Source organism: Cynara cardunculus, unplaced genomic scaffold (genome assembly GCF_001531365.2).
Source record: "Cynara cardunculus var. scolymus isolate 2C unplaced genomic scaffold, CcrdV1 Un_Scaffold_1262, whole genome shotgun sequence".
NCBI classification, from domain to species: Eukaryota; Viridiplantae; Streptophyta; class Magnoliopsida; order Asterales; family Asteraceae; genus Cynara; species Cynara cardunculus.
In genome coordinates, this window is record NW_020200716.1 from 59,192 (window position 1) to 70,041 (window position 10,850).

The 10,850-nt window shown below is 37.0% G+C and overlaps 1 non-coding gene across 1 annotated transcript; it reads left to right on the plus strand.

Moving 5' to 3' along the window:
- Positions 1-8,969: 8,969 nt before the first annotated feature.
- Positions 8,970-9,076, plus strand: LOC112502335. The gene has a single exon (XR_003067666.1). It is a non-coding gene; the product is annotated as a small nucleolar RNA R71 (small nucleolar RNA).
- The last annotated feature ends 1,774 nt before the right edge of the window (positions 9,077-10,850 follow it).

Below are 10,850 nucleotides of genomic sequence, written 5' to 3' on the forward strand. Positions count from 1 at the left end.
TTCAGGAAGGAGAAAAAAAAGAGAAGCAGAGCTTCATGCTCCAGCAGCCGCCGACACAAAAGGCCACGCCATGAGGACCCAGACTCCAATGATCGAGGTCTAGGACCTCATAAGAGGGAGAACGAGGCCGCGGCTGCTCAACATATGAAATCTGCTGCACCACCACCCACACCCACACCCAAACACAACGCCAACCATCTCCCCCAAACCGAGAAACCCAAGCGAGGGAACCAGAGGCTTAGCCCTCTGAAGATGTACAAAATGTACATGTTCCCATCGCCACAGCCCAAGAACCCATCGAGTTGAGCTCATCAACCGATAAAGAACCATCAACACCACCAACCAACATACCCTTCACCCCATCACCATCTCCGAACTTACCATTAACCCCATCACTAACACCACGCACCACACAACCATTCCCTACTCTACCCATACAAACTCAACCCACAATCACCCAACCTTCATCACCACAATCACCACCATCCCAACCCAATGAACCAGAAACCACCCAAAAACAACCTCCTGAACCACAAGCCACCACATCTGAGTCCAATGAACCAGAGCCAACCCAAACTCTTCCATCATCTACCTTCTCTCAACCATTAACCCAAACACAACCCACAACCCAACAAACCCAGGTGCAAGCAGATGTTCCTTCATCTTCAAGGCACCCTTCCCAAGGGATAGTCGATGAAATAATAGCAAACATGGAGTCACTCGAGAGACGTCCATAGGTGCCACCAAGGGAGCTTGTCATGATGGAGAATATCCATCCATACATGTACCATGATCGCGATGAAGGTTTGACACACAATCCTCCAATACTATCACCAGAATCCATGAACCTCTTACACCATAGGTTTGTTAGACAGACCACCCAACCACCAAGGGTTGTCTTTTCAAACGAGGAATAAAGTTGGTCATAGACATCAAAATGAGGACCTTCACCAATCGAGCCATCAAGTATATCGAGTACACAGTAGAGAGAGCTCATGGTCAGGTTAGCGTCTTTAGTGACAATGACTTGATTAATCTCAATCCCTATGACTTGATCGAGCTATACGCGTACACGACTCAGCGAAAGGATCATGGCATAAGATTTGGGATGGCTAACAGAGCGACTGTACAGACTATGGAGACCTTGGTGAAGCATCAAGCCAAGAGTGACTTTGATATTGCTCTTCGGCTCGGCATCGAAAGACTATCTTGCACTCAACCCAATGAAGACTTCCTTGGGCTGCAGGAGAAGAGATCTGCCTCTGTCCTCACTCAACCAAAACTGGGTCTGGTATACAAATATGAGTTTGGAACGAAAAAATTCTTAAGGCTGACTAAGGCCTTTAAGTATTCAAATAAAACACTTAAATGGTTTCAGAAAGCCATAAGAGAAATATTGGGCAGATCTCACGTACCAACAAACGATGGACAGAGATTGATACATGAAATATCTACAGTTATCGATTACAGAGGACTACTTATGCGATTTTGGGAAATATCTCAGGGGAGACCCTTAGTGTAGTCTTATGTATTTTTTTGTTTTATAATTTTCATTTCGCCAATGTAAGAATTCATCATTTGATCCAATGAAAAATTTGGCAAAAGATGCTTTTCTTTAGAATAGCCTCTGTTCTTCATTTATACTTTGAATGTTCTTAGAATAGATGATGTTTGCTCTTTCATTACTTAGGGGGAGATTGTTAGACCCCATAAGTGTTATGCATGATGTAATGAAGACAAACAAGTGATGAAGAACCAGAAGACCGATGAAAGACTTCAAGAAAAAATAACTAAGTCTGAAGAACAACCAGAGGGTCGATGAACTGACCAGAGATGCGATGGAAAGTGCATCTCCATAACCCCTCTGGACACTAACACTTGAAGTTTCCATCATCAGTTCAACCAGAGGCAAACAAAGAAGATATGAAGATAATGTTGAACGCATATCTCATGGAAGACAGCTGGAAATAATCAATCAATAGCTGGATTCTACAAAGTTTATCTCATTTTCATGTTTATCCTTATTATAGATAAGATTTATCTATAAGTAGAAGATTAGCTAAATAGTCGTGCTAGATAGTTATCTTCTTATTAGCTTACTAGTATAAATAGGTGATTAGGCCTATTGTAATCAACGACGCTTTTACGTTTTTACATTAATATTGAATAAAGTGAAATCATTGACACTCAAGATTGTTCTTTGAATGTTTATACATTGTTCTTGAGTGTTCATCATTTTGTTCACTAAAACACTATAATTTGGTTATTCTTAACTTGATTATTAGTGTTATTGAGAGATTTGGGATCAACAGTCTTCACTTCCGAAACTCGAAGTGCGATTGTCATCGTGAACCATTTTAACCTTCTCATTCCCATTGTTGTCGATCTGTTTTCCAATTGGTTTATCCATATTAGTTTGGACGATATCGAAAACTTTACTATTGGAAATCTTTTAACAATCACAAATTCAGTAACATTATAGATAGATAACTCAATTTAAAAAACACTCAGAAATTGAAAAACAAGATCAATATTAAATCATCATCAATTATGGGATTTTTAAATTTTGTAACTCCCAATTAATGATATGGGAGTTACACTAAATGGTAAAATTACTTAATTACCCTTGTCATTAACATATGAGATGTATGTGAACCTAAAGAAAAGATTGAACTAAGCGCTATCTCTCTCTCTCTCTCTCTCTCTATATATATATATATATATATCACGTGAGACCAAAGGTTTTTCGTGATACCCGTAAGACCAATTTATGTTCATTGATTAACTTTATAAGCTAATGATCTAATGGTCTAAAGTTGCACGGTGACAATTTTGTGATTATTGAGAAGTCTCATGGCAATTTTGTGATTATGAATATTCAGATTGTAGATCTAATCCAAGAATTGAGAATTGGTCTTACGGGTCTCACAAAAAACCCTTGGTCTCATGTGATCCCAAGTCTATATATATNTATATATATATATATATATATATATATATATATATATAGGAGCGATCAAATGCAAACCACCCCCTTTTGTGCAAACCCTACAAACCAATCTTATTCATCCATTTTCTTGATCAATGGTCATGATTAAAATGTGTTATATTAGGAAAGGAAAAAAAATAAAATAAAAGGTTTAATATTTAATCAAGAAAGAGCAAATTTGGCAAACATTTTTTTTAAAATATCAGCAGATCGGTAGCTTTGAGGAAAAGAAGGAGAGAGCAGGTTAGAGGCAATTCTAGTATAACTAATATGGGAACCGCGCATTACGTGGTAGCATGAGTACTTTGATTAATGATCTGAAGATTGTCTACATAAATATATATTAGTTGTTAATAGAATTATCAACAAATAGTATTCAAATAATTCGAAAAAGTTAAATAAAATATAATTAGTGAAATTTTAATATATATATATATACACACACACACACACACATATATATATTGAGAGAGATTTGTTTAGGAATAAAGTTGTAAATCTAAATAAAATGAATAATAATAACGACGAGAATATTAAGAAATCTGACACAAACTCAAAAATTAAAAAATACTCCACATAAAGATATGTCTTCTTCAAATATTTCAACTTACAATGATGTAAGAAAATCAATTGAAAGAAGCAAAAAAGAACCATATTGGAAAATTTAATTATACGATGAGTCAATCTTAAGGCATTGCAGAAATTTAACTTCAACTTTTCGATTTCTTGCTTTGTTGTAAAAAGGAATCTGTAAGGCGGTTTGGATTGACAATAAATTGAGCAATGAACACTTGTGCAACCAAACGATAACTCATAAAAATTCTGGAATAAGAAATAGAACTATCAGGAATATCATAAAAAAAAAATCAACCCGTAATATATTGTTTTAACACATGTAAAGCAAATAAATTAAAGAAAGCCCAAAAGATATTTATATTATACCTAACTAACCTCAGAAAACAACTCGATTACTTAGTGGAGAGAGAAGCCTAAACGTCTTGTATGTCAAAAATTATGAACATCATTGCAATTAATGTCAACAATCATGGCTTTCTTTTATATGCAAGATGGAGAGAACCAACACATGTTGCACCTTAAGAAATGAGTGAAGACCTTTAAACTTCTTCAATTAATTTCATCATATAATTGCATTATTCAAAATGTACAGAATCATATATGATTCACGTATCAAATCATACATGATCCGGAGGACTTTACCCTGGGACTTAAGTGGCCTCAAAAGTCGTCCGCTTCTATTTAATGTAAAATCACATGTGAGTTTGTACATTAACGACATTTTTCTTGTTTTTCCTTAAATAGTTAGCGTTCTTGTTTGAATCTTCCTCTATGTATATATTAATATAAAAAAATATATGTATTTTATATATTTGTGAATTCTAATTTTATTTAAAAAAGATAAATATGATTGAAATTTTTTATTGAACCACCTCTTAGTCTTATCTTAATATATTTTAAATATATATCAATATATTGAGAGATTTTGATATATATTGATTGATTTTTGATGATTTATTTTTCAATCGTCATGTACATAAGCAAGAGAAGCTTTTTTTTTCTTCTATTATGTATCCCGGTGGTGGATCAAAGCTGAAGCTTGACCCTCGCCCGTGCTTTTTGGGGGAAAGGGGCTTTGCAGTGCAAACACTAAATTATGATATGTGTAAGTAGCTATCATCCAAACTATGTTTTCCAATAAGAACTCTGATCCTAAACCTTTAAGGCACAAGGAAGTAAAGATTCCAGACCACGGTAACCTTAAAGAAAATAATAGTAGGAGTTATATTACATAACACACTCACAAATGCCACCCTTATATCCAAATGTACACCTCTCCTTGATATGCCACCCTTATCCCATGGTACACCTCTCCTTGATATGCCACCCTTATCCCAAAGCACACCTCTCCTTGATATGCCACCCTTATTTCCTCATCAAAACATTTCACAAAAACATTTCCAAATAGACCGTAGTCAATGAAATTATTATCAGTTCAAAATTATCAAAATTCCCATTTTATGTTAAAATAACAATTTTATCAACCATGCACAAGACATAACTACAAATCCGGTCAACATAAACTTGGCGGACTTCATCTCTGGTCAAGTCTTGGCCGATTTACCAAATTCGGACAATATATCGCCCAAGGCCTGTCTGATTTAACACTTAGAAACATTTTCAACACTTTTGTCCGGATAACAAATCCGGACAACACATCACCCAAAGCTTATCCGATATAAAATAATCTGGTCACCACATGGTCGTATTCATACTTCTCCGTTTAAAATTTTTAACAAGTTCAATGTTATAAATCGTTCAACACTTGACCGGTTTAAGGCTAAACCGCTTTTGCCTTGACCGGTTTAAATCCAACCCGGACAATACTCATCAGGCAGTTTATTAATAAATCGCTTAAGCCTTAACCAATTTAGGGCTTAAATCGCCCAACCCTTGTCCGGTTTAAGACTAAACCGCCTGACTCTTGGCCAGTTTAAGTCTAATCCAGATAACACTTCAAAGTTAAACTTTTAAATCTAAAGTAAAGTTTATACAACTATGAAAAACTTCAAAAGTAGTAAGAATCACTCACCTTGAAAAGCCTTTTGAAATCAGCCTTCTTGTAATGCAAAATATGAAAATTCGGGCAAGTCTTTTCCTTCTAAATCGCTCAAATTATGAGAATAGCCAAGAAAATGAAATGAGGGGTCAAACCCTCCTTTTATACCTTTCCTTAACAGGAAAGGTCAGCCAATCACAACCTCCTCCCTACATGCATACCCTCATCTTACACACACAGAGCATGCATTATCATCACATACATGTGTGTGTATTTATATATATATATATATATCATGTATACATATGCTCCCACATATACACATAATCTCATACATGCATCTACATTATGCACATAATTTTCACACACTAGCATGATCAAATATAACAAATTTATCATGTTGTCATGTAATCACTTATCAAATAATCACAAATTAATTACCTTGGGTGATAACAAGGATATGGTTATTACATCATCCCCCTCTCAAAAGAATTTCATCCCGTAATTCCTTTAATCAATGAGCCAAGGGTACTCTGATCTCATTTTTGACTCCAATTCTCATGTCGCTTCTGATCCTTTGTGAAACTTCCACTGAACTTTCACCAGACTTATCTATTTGTTTCTCAACACCTTGATCTTTTGGTCGACTACAGCTTCCGGTGTTTCCGCAAAGTTCAACTTACTGTCTAATTTAACCTCTGGTAACGGTACAGCTAAACTTGGATCAGCCAAACTTTTCCGGTGTTTTTTCTTTGTCTTTGGGAGAAATGGCTATTTGATTGTACCCTGAATAACCATCCAAGAAATAGTAGTACTCTTTGCCGGCTAATCTGTCCAACATTTGGTCAATGAAAGGTAGTGGAAAATGGTCTTTTTGAGTAGCCTTATTTAGCCTCCTATAGTCCATGCATATTCTCCAACCGGATACAACTCTAGTGGGGATAAGTTTATTTTTATCATTTGTGATGACTGTGAACCCTCCCTTTTTTGGAACACACTGGACTGGGCTAACCCAAGAACTACTGGCTATCGGGAAGATAATTCTGGCATCTAACCATTTCAAAATCTCTTTCTTTACTACCTCTTTCATGACATGGTTCAGCCTTCTTTGAGGTTCTATGGAAGTGAAATTCTTATCCTCTAAGATGATCTTGTGTTGACAAATAGAGGGACTAATCCCCTTAAGGTCAGCAATGGTCCATCCTAACGCCTTTTTGTGCAATTTCAACATATCCACTAGTTTCTTTTCTTGATGCAAGTCTAGGGTAGATGAGATGATGACAGACAATTTGCCTTCTTCTCCTAGAAAAGCATATTTCAGATGGGATGGGAGTTGCTTTAACTCCAAATCAGGTGCTGCTACAATGGACTGGGTGAAGTCTTTCTTCTCACTATTTTCTAGCAGCTCAAATGCTGCAGCAAGGACAATATCAGTTCCTATTTCCTCTATTTTCTCAACATCTTCTTCTATTTCCTCATCACACTCTTCTTCCAATTTAAGGTTTTTCTGAATTCCTTCTTCAAAGCACATCTCCTCTATTTAAGCTATTCTTGAACACTCTTACAAGTAATTAGGGTACTTTAGAGAGTTGAAGACATTAAATGTGACTTTTTGGTCTTGGAGTCTCATGGTCAACTTACCTTTCTGGACATTTATCAGGGTTCTTCCGGTGGCTAGAAATGGTCTCCCTAAAATAATAGGAATGTCTTTATCTGCCTCAAAGTCTAGTATGATGAAATCTGTCGAAAAAATGAACTTATCAACTTGCACTAACACATCCTCAATCTTTCCCTTAGGGTATGCTATGGATTTATTTGGCAACTGAAATGTAACTATGGTAGGTTTAGCCTCATATATGCCTAAGGTATTGAAAACGAATAAAGGCATAAGGTTGATACTAGCTTCAAAGTCACATAATGCTTTCCCTATCTCATTCCCTCCTATTGAACAATGAATGGTAAAACTCCCTGGATCTTTGAGCTTAGGGGGTATGCTATTAGTCAAAAGTGCACTACATCCTTCAGTAAGGGCTACAGTCTCATATTCAGTCAACTTCTTCTTCTTACTTAGGATGTCCTTCAGAAACTTAGCATAACTAGGCATTTGCTCAATTGCCTCAACAAGTGGTATGTTGATGTGCAATTCTTTAAACACATCCAAGAATTTCTTAAAGTGCAATTCCTCTTTCTGATTCCTCAATCTTTGGGGGTAAGGAACATAAGGAGGGACTGGTTTTATCACATTCTTGCTTGGATGTGTTGAGCGAGATGGGTCTTGAATGCCTTGGGTCTTTTTGGTGCACTTTGGCGGTTCAGATGGAATTTTAGCATCAAGCTTAGGGGTCTCTAAAACCTCAGTCTCTTCTGACTTTTTTAAAGCATCCTCAGAAAAAAAGTAATGGATAGTCTGATCTTGGGGAGACAGATGTGGTGGTCTCAGATGCCTGCTTTTCTAAAGGTTGGACTGGTCTTTCTTTGGTAAGAACAAATGTTGTGGCATCAGTTTTTGCCAAACTGGGTGCACTATCTTTTTGCACTTTTTTTGTCAACTCCTTCCCACTCCTAAGGGTTACTACTTTCACATGTTCCTATCCTAGGTCTCTAGGGACTTTTGTATTACTGGGCAAGGTACCAAGGGCTCGATTGTTCTGGTTGATTGCAAGTTGACTGACTTGAGTCTCTAAATTCCTGATGGCAGCACTTTGTTGATTAATCAAAGCTTGATTTTGGGCTTGTGCATGTGCAAAAAGCCCTTTAATCATTGCTTCCAAAGAAGATGATGATTCTGCCTGTGGAGAAGGTTTGTTCCAAAAAGGTGGTTGTGAATTCTGAAAACTTTGTTGGTGATTCCGAGAGTTAGAATTGTTTCCATGATGTTGCTGTTGGAAATTCAAAGTTCCTTGTTGTTTATGGACTAGTGGATTTAAACTGGGACTGTTCCAAGAAAAGTTCGGATGTTGTCTCCAACTGGCATTATATGTGTTGGAATAGGAATTAGCTCTGTTATGAACATAGTTTACTGATTCAGAATTATGAGTACAATGTTCATACGAATGTTCCCCGCCACAGCACACACCTTGCACAGAAAGGACCGTTGGAACAGGTGTATTAGCAGCTTGTTGTCCTCCCAGACCAGAAGTTAAATTTTCCAGCATGTTGGTCATGGAGGTGAGCTGAGCTGTTAATGCAGTATATGCATCTACATCATGTATCCCAGTAGTCTTTTTCTATGATTGAGCACGTGGGTTGGCCCAATGCCCATTGTAGGCTGATATCTTTTCCAGGATTTCATATCCTTCATTATAGGTCATGGTTGTGAAGGCTCCGCCTGCAGTCGCATCGAGCATTTGTTTTTCCATGGGATTTAACCCATTGTAAAACGTCCCAAGTTGAATACAGTACAGAATGCCATGGTGTAGGCATTTCCTCAACAACTCTTTGAATCTTTCCCACGCGTCAGGAACAACCTTATCGTCCATTTGTTTGAAAAGATAGATCTCACTCCTGGACTTAGTGTTCCTTGTTGGTGGGAAATATTTTCGCAAAAATAATTCTGCCATGTTACTCAACGACGGCACAGAACCCGGTGTTAAAGAGTTAAACCATGCTTTTGCCAGATCCTTCAATGAAAATGGAAATAAAGTAAGTCTGAGAGCGTCATCGGACACTCCCGGGATCAGGAAAGCATCAGTGATTTCCATAAAAGATTTTAAGTGCGAATGTGGGTCCTTCGAAGGTAATCCGGCAAATTGGCCATTCGTTTGCAATATGTGAAAAAATATCGGTTTTAGTTCGAAATGGAGAGCGGTCATATGTGGTCTAACTATCCCGGAATTTAATTGTTCAAAATCCGGAATAGAGTAATCCATGATCCTTCCATTTTTTGGAATTTGCCAAATTAATGATGTTCGGAGTTTGTGCTCTTTGTTGATCATTATATTCCGATTATGTGTCCTCATTACCCAAATTATTATCATTATGTGGGTGTCCATGCGGAAAGTTCAGAAATGGTGATATTGGTGCAAAAACAGGCGGTTGGTTTTCCAAATGCGCTATTTCCGGAATGATTGGGGGAGGTAATGCCATGTTTGGAGGAAGTATAGCAAAAAATGCTCTTTGAGCCCTCCTCCTATGGTGAAACGTTCTCTCCATATCGGGATCAAATTCGAAAAATTTCCCGCGTTGTGTCCGTGGCATACATCACTTTTAAAAACGATTCAAATGGTACTAGAAAAATCAAATCTTTACTTTACCCAAAATAAAAGTTTTAGCTTGCCAATCTCGGGCAGCGGCGCCAAAAACTTGGTCGGTTATATCGCACACCTTTAGACAAGGGAATTGGACCACAAAACAAGTATACAATACGGTTCAATGTCGTCTTTCCAAGTAATAAAGTGGTACAAGTACCAGATTATCGTCCATGGAGATTGTAGCCAAAGTTAAATGAGAGTCCAATGAAAGAGATGATTTCAGATGATGATTATGAAAACTTCACTTTGGAATTAAGGTGCTTTGATACAGATTACAAAATACATAAATATAGCAAGGGTGTAAGACTTGTTGGTGAGACCCAAACACAAATTCCAGTAGCCAATGCTGCAAGAATGCTCAGCAAGCAGTGTTTCAAAACTTAGTTCCACCATCTATTTTGAAGTTATTCCTCTCGAACTTCACCATTGCACTATATTATAGCTTTCCACCCATATCTCTATGTGGTAGACCAAGGATAGTGACAAGATCGTGTCTTCAAAATATATGGATAAACAAATCTCTTTGTTAAAATATCACTCTCTAGAGTCGATTCCCATATCATTCGAGTTGGCGTGTGTTCTAGATAGTTCATCTCTGAATCTATCGCACTTTGACACTTTCGAAGAGTGTCCAACCCGTCGGGAGTTAAGTTTGAAAGACATAAATGATAAGTCTCTTTGTCGGCAACTTTCTTAAGTCTACCTCTTATATAATTCAAGTTGAAGTGCATTCAATGACTTATCTCTAAGTCCATGGCACTTTAACACTTTCAAAGTGATCAACCCGTCAAGATGTGTGCTTGGTTTTTTTTTAAAAAACTCGAATGAAACAATGGAACGTCGTTTATGAAAACACTTAGCTACTTTCTTTTGGTTTGAAAATCTCACATTTCCGTCTCACACCCAAGCTATATAAACTTAGCTACTCATAACGGAAAGTAAATGACAAGTAAAATAAATAACGGAAAGTAAAGACGTAAATGTAATTGCAGAAAATAAATGACGAGAAAGTAAATTGCATAAATTAAATAACGGA